This window comes from Coffea arabica, chromosome 2e (assembly GCF_036785885.1).
Source record: "Coffea arabica cultivar ET-39 chromosome 2e, Coffea Arabica ET-39 HiFi, whole genome shotgun sequence".
In the NCBI taxonomy this organism is placed as follows: domain Eukaryota; kingdom Viridiplantae; phylum Streptophyta; class Magnoliopsida; order Gentianales; family Rubiaceae; genus Coffea; species Coffea arabica.
In genome coordinates this window covers 58,351,159-58,362,949 of record NC_092313.1, presented here as the reverse complement: position 1 = coordinate 58,362,949, position 11,791 = coordinate 58,351,159, and positions in this window count along the sequence as shown.

Below are 11,791 nucleotides of genomic sequence, written 5' to 3'. Positions count from 1 at the left end.
AAACAGTAAAAACAGCATAACTCACTCTACACTAGTCCAATTGCCCTGAAATTTTGCAGGCACACTAAACTCATCAATACCTACAACTTTCCTGTTTTGAGCAAAGTCCAATTCGGCCTCTAGCTATGACCTAAATTTTCAGACAGAATAGGGGTTCAAGAACCCTAACTTTTCACATTTCATTCCAATTCCAAAATTGGTTGCATTTAAGAAAAATTCACACCCACTAGAGTCATTTCCAACCATTACAATTCATCATACAAGCCCCCAACATCAAGATCCTATTAAACCAGAAAAAATCCCAATAAAATAAAAACTTCACCAAAACAAGCCAAATCAAGAAACAAATCATATATTCCTTCACTCATGCCACCATTAAGCATAATATAACCATCATTAGGTATAGGGGAGAGGTTGTAGCATCACTTACCAAGAAACAAGGGAAAGAGAGATTGTGGACACCTTTGCTCTTCAAAACAACTTCCCTACAACCCTTACTAGCACTAGAAGATAGGATTTTATGGAGTGGAATCTTGTTTATTCGGTTGATTTAGATGATTTGCTAGTAGAAAGCTTGAAGATTGAAGAGTTCTTCTTCTTGCAAAAGAGTGAGAGAGAGCCGGCCAAGGAGAAAGAAAAATGAGGAAATTTTGTGAATTTTTGATATTTAATCCTTTGGTCAAAAAAGTCAAGAAATTGAATAGTAATTCTTAAAGTCCAACCAATGAGATTGTGACACTTGTCACACTCATTAAATGCATTCCTATCTTTCTTTTCTCTCTCACATCAATCACTTCACACACACTACTTATCTCTTAACACCCGATAAATTTTCCACAGTATCCGAAACATAACCGTATTGGCCGAATTTTCCCGAACTTTTCGCACTCGTGGGTCCCACGTCCAACATATATTCTTAATTTTCTAAAAACCATCCAATACGAGAAAACTCATCTTAAAACTATAATTACTCATAAAATTCCCCAAGAAAATATTCCTAAGCCAGAAAATGCAGAAAACATGCAATTAAGGGGAAATAAACCCTAGGAAAAATATTAGGGTTTTACGGGTTCTCACACTCTCCCCCCCTTAAAAGAATGTCGTCCTCGACATTCCCTCTTGTACCAATCAAGTCGAGACATCCCGCAAGAATCACTAAAAACCAAACCCACAGTCCGGCATCCTAAACTTTAAGTCTAGGATACACTACAGAGATCTGAAGCCTAAGCTCTGATACCAATTGTAACGACCCCACCTCCCCCTAAGGCGAACCAGAGGGTTCGGCGGGCCACCTGCCCAGCTCTCGCCGGGACTCAGTCGTTCACTACAATCCTCAAATAAATTACAATATAAATCTCAAATATACATCACATGGTCCACAAATATACATCCAAGTCTCCAATAATTACATGTCACAAAAGCAGCGGAAACAATTCTCAACTATACATAAAATGATTCCAAATCAAAACTGTACAAAACATAGGCCATCCAATCACGTGCACAAGTACTATAAGTCCTGCCTTCGCCTTGAGCCCTGTGGAGGGGAATAAAATATTTTTGGGGTGAGCTAGAAGCTCAGCGAGTAACCAGCAAAATCATTAAGCAAATATATTTCACAATGTTGCATTTCGATGATTTCGATGATGTCATGATTCAGAGATCAAATGTCCGTTTAGTGCTCTCGTGAGCCGGTGAAATCATAGCACTTGAACACCCAACGCTCAAATATTTCATTTAACATTAACTCACGAACTCACGAAAGTGGGAGCAACATCGGTGCTTTAGATAACCATGAACATGAACCATAAACACGGTGGAGACGTTGGTGTCCAGCACAAGACTTTCCCAGAACTCATTGAAGCCAAAATCATATCATGAATTCACATGCAAGCACGCATGAGATGCAATCGAGTAAATAATGCAAGAAACAGTTCATAAGTAACTTTGGAAACAGTTTAGGGTCACTCACCTCCACGGCTCATAATCCTTGTTCAATATAGCCAATTCCATCATTCAAGTCCAAGCCTTTCACTTGAAACTTAAGGTAACCAACGCTATTAAAATCGGACAGCATTTCCCCTTAATTCCTTTATTTTCCAACCTACAATCAAACCCAATCACATAGCAATTAACCACAATTGCTCAAAACCAGAAAACAGTTTTGATGTCCTTTTGCGGTAATGGTACCAAAGGCGCTACGATGGTCGGATGAAGGTGAAAGACCCACCGTTTCGAAGCTAAGAACCAGGGCTACAACAATGTAGAAGGTCACTCAGTCCAAATCCTAGCACAACTAGGTCAAATATGCAGAATACCAAACCAGAATCGTAATTGCAGGTTCCCAAATCACACAATGCTGTAATTCGTCCAACTCAGTCTACACAGGTCCAAATGCATTGATTCTAAAGGCATATGATAGCTAAGACATTAAGCTACATTTCATCAGAAGACCTCAACAACCAAATCCAAAACAATTCCAGTCAAAACAGGCAATTTCTATCGCAGTTCGGACATTCTGTGCACCAAAAACAGAAACAGTAAAAACAGCATAACTCACTCTACACTAGTCCAATTGCCCTGAAATTTTGCAGGCACACTAAACTCATCAATACCTACAACTTTCCTGTTTTGAGCAAAGTCCAATTCGGCCTCTAGCTATGACCTAAATTTTCAGACAGAATAGGGGTTCAAGAACCCTAACTTTTCACATTTCATTCCAATTCCAAAATTGGTTGCATTTAAGAAAAATTCACACCCACTAGAGTCATTTCCAACCATTACAATTCATCATACAAGCCCCCAACATCAAGATCCTATTAAACCAGAAAAAATCCCAATAAAATAAAAACTTCACCAAAACAAGCCAAATCAAGAAACAAATCATATATTCCTTCACTCATGCCACCATTAAGCATAATATAACCATCATTAGGTATAGGGGAGAGGTTGTAGCATCACTTACCAAGAAACAAGGGAAAGAGAGATTGTGGACACCTTTGCTCTTCAAAACAACTTCCCTACAACCCTTACTAGCACTAGAAGATAGGATTTTATGGAGTGGAATCTTGTTTATTCGGTTGATTTAGATGATTTGCTAGTAGAAAGCTTGAAGATTGAAGAGTTCTTCTTCTTGCAAAAGAGTGAGAGAGAGCCGGCCAAGGAGAAAGAAAAATGAGGAAATTTTGTGAATTTTTGATATTTAATCCTTTGGTCAAAAAAGTCAAGAAATTGAATAGTAATTCTTAAAGTCCAACCAATGAGATTGTGACACTTGTCACACTCATTAAATGCATTCCTATCTTTCTTTTCTCTCTCACATCAATCACTTCACACACACTACTTATCTCTTAACACCCGATAAATTTTCCACAGTATCCGAAACATAACCGTATTGGCCGAATTTTCCCGAACTTTTCGCACTCGTGGGTCCCACGTCCAACATATATTCTTAATTTTCTAAAAACCATCCAATACGAGAAAACTCATCTTAAAACTATAATTACTCATAAAATTCCCCAAGAAAATATTCCTAAGCCAGAAAATGCAGAAAACATGCAATTAAGGGGAAATAAACCCTAGGAAAAATATTAGGGTTTTACGGGTTCTCACACTCTCCCCCCCTTAAAAGAATGTCGTCCTCGACATTCCCTCTTGTACCAATCAAGTCGAGACATCCCGCAAGAATCACTAAAAACCAAACCCACAGTCCGGCATCCTAAACTTTAAGTCTAGGATACACTACAGAGATCTGAAGCCTAAGCTCTGATACCAATTGTAACGACCCCACCTCCCCCTAAGGCGAACCAGAGGGTTCGGCGGGCCACCTGCCCAGCTCTCGCCGGGACTCAGTCGTTCACTACAATCCTCAAATAAATTACAATATAAATCTCAAATATACATCACATGGTCCACAAATATACATCCAAGTCTCCAATAATTACATGTCACAAAAGCAGCGGAAACAATTCTCAACTATACATAAAATGATTCCAAATCAAAACTGTACAAAACATAGGCCATCCAATCACGTGCACAAGTACTATAAGTCCTGCCTTCGCCTTGAGCCCTGTGGAGGGGAATAAAATATTTTTGGGGTGAGCTAGAAGCTCAGCGAGTAACCAGCAAAATCATTAAGCAAATATATTTCACAATGTTGCATTTCGATGATTTCGATGATGTCATGATTCAGAGATCAAATGTCCGTTTAGTGCTCTCGTGAGCCGGTGAAATCATAGCACTTGAACACCCAACGCTCAAATATTTCATTTAACATTAACTCACGAACTCACGAAAGTGGGAGCAACATCGGTGCTTTAGATAACCATGAACATGAACCATAAACAAGGTGGAGACGTTGGTGTCCAGCACAAGACTTTCCCAGAACTCATTGAAGCCAAAATCATATCATGAATTCACATGCAAGCACGCATGAGATGCAATCGAGTAAATAATGCAAGAAACAGTTCATAAGTAACTTTGGAAACAGTTTAGGGTCACTCACCTCCACGGCTCATAATCCTTGTTCAATATAGCCAATTCCATCATTCAAGTCCAAGCCTTTCACTTGAAACTTAAGGTAACCAACGCTATTAAAATCGGACAGCATTTCCCCTTAATTCCTTTATTTTCCAACCTACAATCAAACCCAATCACATAGCAATTAACCACAATTGCTCAAAACCAGAAAACAGTTTTGACGTCCTTTTACGGTAATGGTACCAAAGGCGTTACGATGGTCGGATGAAGGTGCAAGACCCACCGTTTCGAAGCTAAGAACCAGGGCTACAACAATGTAGAAGGTCACTCAGTCCAAATCCTAGCACAACTAGGTCAAATATGCAGAATACCAAACCAGAATCGTAATTGCAGGTTCCCAAATCACACAATGCTGTAATTCGTCCAACTCAGTCTACACAGGTCCAAATGCATTGATTATAAAGGTATATGATAGCTAAGACATTAAGCTACATTTCATCAGAAGACCTCAACAACCAAATCCAAAACAATTCCAGTCAAAACAGGCAATTTCTATCGCAGTTCGGACATTCTGTGCACCAAAAACAGAAACAGTAAAAACGGCATAACTCACTCTACACTAGTCCAATTTCCCTGAAATTTTGTAGGCACACTAAACTCATCAATACCTACAACTTTCCTGTTTTGAGCAAAGTCCAATTCGGCCTCTAGCTATGACCTAAATTTTCGGACAGAATAGGGGTTCAAGAACCCTAACTTTTCACATTTCATTCCAATTCCAAAATTGGTTGCATTTAACAACAATTCACACCCACTAGAGTCATTTCCAACCATTACAATTCATCATACAAGCCCCCAACATCAAGATCCTATTAAACCAGAAAAAATCCCAATAAAATAAAAACTTCACCAAAACAAGCCAAATCAAGAAACAAATCATATATTCCTTCACTCATGCCACCATTAAGCATAATATAACCATCATTAGGTATAGGGGAGAGGTTGTAGCATCACTTACCAAGAAACAAGGGAAAGAGAGATTGTGGACACCTTTGCTCTTCAAAACAACTTCACTACAACCCTTACTAGCACTAGAAGATAGGATTTTATGGAGTGGAATCTTGTTTATTCGGTTGATTTAGATGATTTGCTAGTAGAAAGCTTGAAGATTGAAGAGTTCTTATTCTTGAAAAAGAGTGAGAGAGAGCCGGCCAAGGAGAAAGAAAAATGAGGAAATTTTGTGAATTTTTGATATTTAATCCTTTGGTCAAAAAAAGTCAAGAAATTGAATAGTAATTCTTAAAGTCCAACCAATGAGATTGTGACACTTGTCACACTCATTAAATGCATTCCTATCTTTCTTTTCTCTCTCACATCAATCACTTCACACACACTACTTATCTCTTAACACCCGATAAATTTTCCACAGTATCCGAAACATAACCGTATTGGCCGAATTTTCCCGAACTTTTCGCGCTCGTGGGTCCCACGTCCAATATATATTCTTAATTTTCTAAAAACCATCCAATACGAGAAAACTCATCTTAAAACTATAATTACTCATAAAATTCCCCAAGAAAATATTCCTAAGCCAGAAAATGCAGAAAACATGCAATTAAGGGGAAATAAACCCTAGGAAAAATATTAGGGTTTTACGGGTTCTCACAAGGTTGATGATTACTTCATTATTTTTTAGCTTCATGTCTGTTTCGGCATTGGAAGAGGGCTGAGTCTCATTTTTAGCGGGCTAAGTTATTGTAGCAGGGCATAGGCTATCGCACTTACCTTGCTGTTTTCCTTTCCCGTGACTATTCACCAGGCTTTGGCCTCCTCTATTTTGTTAGTTAGTCTTGTGTGGAAGGGGGCAGGGAAGATTGGTTTGAGTTTGCATGTTCGAGTCCTTAAAACACTTGAATCATATTCAAATACTTTGTTGGAAAATAAACAAGCAGGATTGCCGAACCATTTCGCATAAAATTCTCCAGCATTTGCATGATTTCCTTCAATGTTTGGTTTGTTGGGTGAGGAGTTTATTTGCTTTGTTGGTTAAATTGAAAGTTGGACAGGTGAAATGGCTATACTCAAAGCTGTCTAGAGTCCATTTGTAAACGGAAATGCAGCAGACTTCTCTTTCAGTTGCAGCAGCTTTTGAACATCAAATGTTTGCATGTTTTTCCAGAATTTTGCATAATATCTTGCTAAGTTTTTTTAGCCTATTTAGATGCGGAAGTTCTTGATTTGGTTGCTTAGTTTTTCATTTTGATGTCTGGTGGATAAAGTTTAGATCAAAGTTGTGCATTTGGATGGGAATCTGCGTTTGGAAATGAAATTTCCAGCAAATTTTATTTTCTGCCGCAATATGTGCTTATCATTTGGTCATTCATTTCATTTTAATGGTTTATTGTTTATGAAGGGGTCGTGTTAATAAAAATGTTTAACTGTCAAGGGGTGTTTGAGAGTTGGTGTTAGTTGGTTTTTTCGTTTAAAGTCTGGTATGAGATTTACAGAAGGAAGTTTCATTAAGCTGCCAAAAGTTTTTTATTGCAGAAACTTGTTTACGTGTTTCCTTGTTGCATGAAATTTGCATGAAAAGAGTTTCAAAAGTTGCAAATCAGTCCCACATGTTCCTCCTCATGTTACTAAGGCCCAATTACATTCCAATCTCTTGCAATTAAGTCCTAAGTTGATTGCAATCTGAGCTATTACTTGACCTTTTCATTATTTTTTGACCCTTGAAGTTCCTGAAATGTTTCAATTGGCCCTGATTGATTGATTAATGGTTGCTATTGGGTCCTTAGTCATTTTTCTACTTCAGAAATTTGATCAATGCTTCACTTTTGCTTGGAAATTATGCATTATTTGATCATTTTTAAGTTGCAATTGAAGAAGGATTCGACGATTTGGTGGATTCAAATTGGCTTATTTACATTTTACCACTAAATTGGTGCATTAATTCTTTTCTTTGATGGTTTTAGCCCAAGTTATCCCTTTCTTTGGTGACTCTAGCCCAAGTTGAGTTTTGTTTACTTTACTAACATCATGAATGGGGAGGTATGATTTCGCTTATCTTTTTTGTCTCTCCTCTATTTGATCCAACGTGCTAAGTGACAATTGCATGTCTACTTTGCTTTCCTTGCCTTTCCTTAATTCCTTTCATTTATTTCATTTCCCTTTGCTTTTAGTAAGTTATTCTTTTATGGGGTATGTGTACACCTCTTGGTTTGTAATAGATAGGGCCTGGCGAGCATTTTTGTCCATTTTTCCCCTTCCCCATTTGTTTTAGTTAGCGAATGTAATAGGTTCATTAGCTTGATTGTTTGCTTTTGTTGCTACGTGTTAAGTTGCTTTATTAGGCTCTTGCATTTAGTCGAGCATGCTAAGTGTTATGTGCTACGTGTTTATAGGTGATTGGCATGTCTACTTGCTTTCTATAGTCGTAGATGAATTTGATGGATGAATGCACGTCACCACACTAGTCCAACGCTAGTTGTGGCTCATTGCTCCGTTTTCCACTAGTCCAATGCTAGTAGGAATTCCTAGATATGGGCTAGTCCAACGCTAGACCCTTAGGTATCTCTTCTTGTTAGTACACATTTGCATGTTTCACTACATTTCATGTATTTTTCTTAGTTTTTTAGCATTTGGCATGCTCCTCCAATCTTTTCCCCTTCATTTTAGGTTTTTGCATCCTCATACTAGTTATAGGGTACATTTGCTTGAGAGTCCCCTTTCGGTAAGGGAAACGAGCGAGTGTGGCTACAAAATAGCCTTAGCACGCTAGTTCTTCCTTCTAATCAAAGGGAAAATTAAAATCATGAAGTTAGGAGTCATTCCAGTACCCGACTTGATGCATTCCTCTAGGTTCATGCACTCTCATTCTTATCATATCACTTCCTCACTTTTTTATCCACATGCCATGTTTGCACATTTTTCTTCTTTTATCATTTATTTTCTACCTCACAAATTGCACCCAATTGCACTTATATGTATCTACTATTATATTTTCATCCACTAGCACACAAACACCTTTATTTTCTCAATTGACACACATGCACTTTTCTCACATTTACACACTTGCACTTTTCTTACATTTGCACACTTGCACGTTTCTTACATTTGCACACTTACACTCATACTTGAGTCTTCATTTGCATTATTCATGACCTCTATGAGGGCTTTCCCTGTTGGCCATCGCAACCCATGTGATTGGGACCAAAAAGCCTCATAAGAGACATTTTAGATTTAGGATTGCATTTTTTTCATAACCATTAGTCATATCCAACATGCAACGCATACTTTGGGTAGAAGAATTAGGAAAAGAAGGGCTAAGTCACGCAACTAGCTTTGGCTAGGGTAAGGGAGTGCCTTAGGCTTTGCCTTTGCCTTCTCCCTTATCAAATGTGACCCCTGATCCCTTGCTTTGGTTACGTAGACCTAAAAATTCTTCAAAAAGGGTTTGTTTACTTTTCTTTCCAAAGAATCACTTTTTGGGTGACTTGTTACACCCTAACTCTATACCAAGTGGCGACTCCATTTTCTATTCAAAACCCTTTTTGAATTTTGTTTGGCCAAACCGTCGCATTTTCAAGTCCCACGGCATTTTATTTTCACACACGTTCACATACACACTACTTTCACACACATTCAAAAAGTGAGGCGCGACAATACTATCACTTACGCAACCAAGTGCACATAAGCATCCAGCTTTCATTCAATATAGTAAAATAAGCAAAGGCACACGTCAAATATGGTGATAAAAGGATACAGATGGCTCTCAAGAGCCCTTTCCTCGTTTGCATTTCTTGATCGGACGTCATTGACTCTCCGTCAATGTTCAAAAGTAACCAACCGTAGACTCCACTTTACTTCCACTCCTTCCACCTAACATCCCCCTACCGGGCCCAAAATCCAAACACTTGCACTTTGGTATTACTCGAGTAAACCGGAATCGAGAGTCTCTCATACTACAAGATTCCATAACACTTCCCCAAGGCACATCAATTGGCACGACCAAGCCCTCGCCGGCTCGATTCAATCAACTACCAATGGGGTTGAGCTCATTGATAACAATTGTAGTCGTTGGATACTCGTCCAAACGACACCAAGTCATGTATTTTCATTTCAAGTAACACTTCGTGTAACATTCCAATCACATGATAACAAGGATATAAGGCACACAGTGAGAGTGATAAAGTACACTTTCACTTCAAGCAATTAACATTCCAAGCACCAAGTTCAAGTATCAAAGCCAGATATTAACACACACAAGTGAGTAGTACACTCACCAAGCTCGCAAATGTGGTTTCATGCACTTCCGTCAAAAGAACGTTGTGCACCACCATCACGCCCTAAAACATGCAAACAAGTACAATGAGACTCGATAACGAGTCATAAACCAAGGCCAAACATGACCCCAATAGGGTTCCATAAGCATATACAAACATTAGAGGAAACCAAAAAATTCGGAAATGCAATTAGCTTTGGCCCTGAAAAAAACAGTTTTTGTCCTCATTTTGCGGTAATGGTGCCAAAGGCACTACGATTATCGGATGAGGGTGCAAGACCCACCATTTCGAAAAAAAAAAAAAACAGAAGGTCACTCACAGAAGACAGGGCTACAACATCACAGAAGGTTACTCAACCCAGTTTTGAGTGCAACCATGTCAAAAATGCAAGATACTACATCAAAACCGTAAAAACAGATTCACAGAATGCATTCTAGCGGAAACATCATAACTCAGGCTCTCCAAGTCCAAATCCAGAAATTCCAAAACCAACTGAAAACTAAGAAACAGGGATACATTTCATCAGAAGGCCTCAACAACCAATTCGGAAGCAATTCCAGCCAAAACAACCAATTACAGGCGCAATTCTTACATTCGGGTAAACCCAGAACAGCAATAGTAATTTCGACTTTTCTCATTCTACACTACTCTGATTGACCTGAAATTTTGTAGACACCTCTAAAATGTCATTCCATACAACTTTAATGTTTTAAGCCAAGGCCAATTCGGCCTCTAACTAGGAGCTAAAAATTCGGGCAGAATGTTCCCACTAAAACCCTAATTTTCTGAAATTTCCTCCAAACCAGAAATTGGTTGCAATTAATCACTTTTTCCACCTCCTAGAGTCATTATATACCATTTCCAATCATCATAGATATCCACACAATCATGTTTATATTAAAACAGAAAAATCCCCAAAAATAATAAAACTTCATCACTTCAACCACAAATCAAGAAATAATCCATAATATTGCATCTCATACTACCACTAATCATGATTTAAGCATCAATTAAGGGAGGAGGGTGGTTCTTCACAACTCACCTTAAAAACAAGAGAGAGAGAGCAATTGGTCACCTTAACTTTCCAAATAACTTCACACAACAACTCACAAACACTAATTGAAGAGGTTTTATGGAGAAATTTCAAGTTTCAATGGTTGGTTTTGATGATTTGGAGCAAGCTTGAAGAGTTTTCTTCCTTGTGCTTAGAGTAAGAGAGAGAGAAAGAGAGAAAGAGAGAGCCGGCCACTTATGGAGGATTTTTGGATGATTTTTGGTCATTTTTGGTTTATTTAAGTCAAATGGTAAGACCATGAATAGTTGTCTTAATGGTAAACCACTCAAATGGTGACACTTGTCACCTTTTATTAAATGCCTACCTAACTTGTCTCTCTTATACCAATCCACTTAGCCTCCTCTAATCATCTCTTAACACCAGGTAAATTAATTCCAGTATCTAAAACTTAACCTAGTTGGCCGAATTTTTCCGAACTTTTCGCACTAGTGGGTCCCATGTCCGGTATACGCTCTTAATTTCTCAAAATCTATTTGATACTAGAAAAATCATCTAAAAATTATATCTGCTCCTTAAAATTATCTCGAAATGTTTCTAATCACGAAAATGCAGAAAACAAGCCTGTGAGGCCCCAGTCCGTTCTACGTTGATATATTCATTAGCTGGGCGGTAACGTTTGATTTTAGGAGTATTTCGAAAACCCTATGTAGGGATTAAGATTTAAAGCCCTACTATCCAATTATTCCATAATAAGTGCAAGTGAGCCTAGAAAGTAGGGTTTCACTCTTCGGTTTCAGCATTGGAGCAAAATTAGGGTTTTTGTGATTTTCGCCGGATGAAATTTTGGTACGGAAAAAGGATCAAATTTGGTGATTAAAAGTGACTTTTAAGTGAGAAATAATATGTAATTAGGAGCAATAAGATAAGATTAGTGAATAGGAAGTAAAAACCCTAGTACGTGTGTTTTAAGAAAAAACGGCGCGAACCGGCGGGTCCCGCGCATTACCGATTGAAC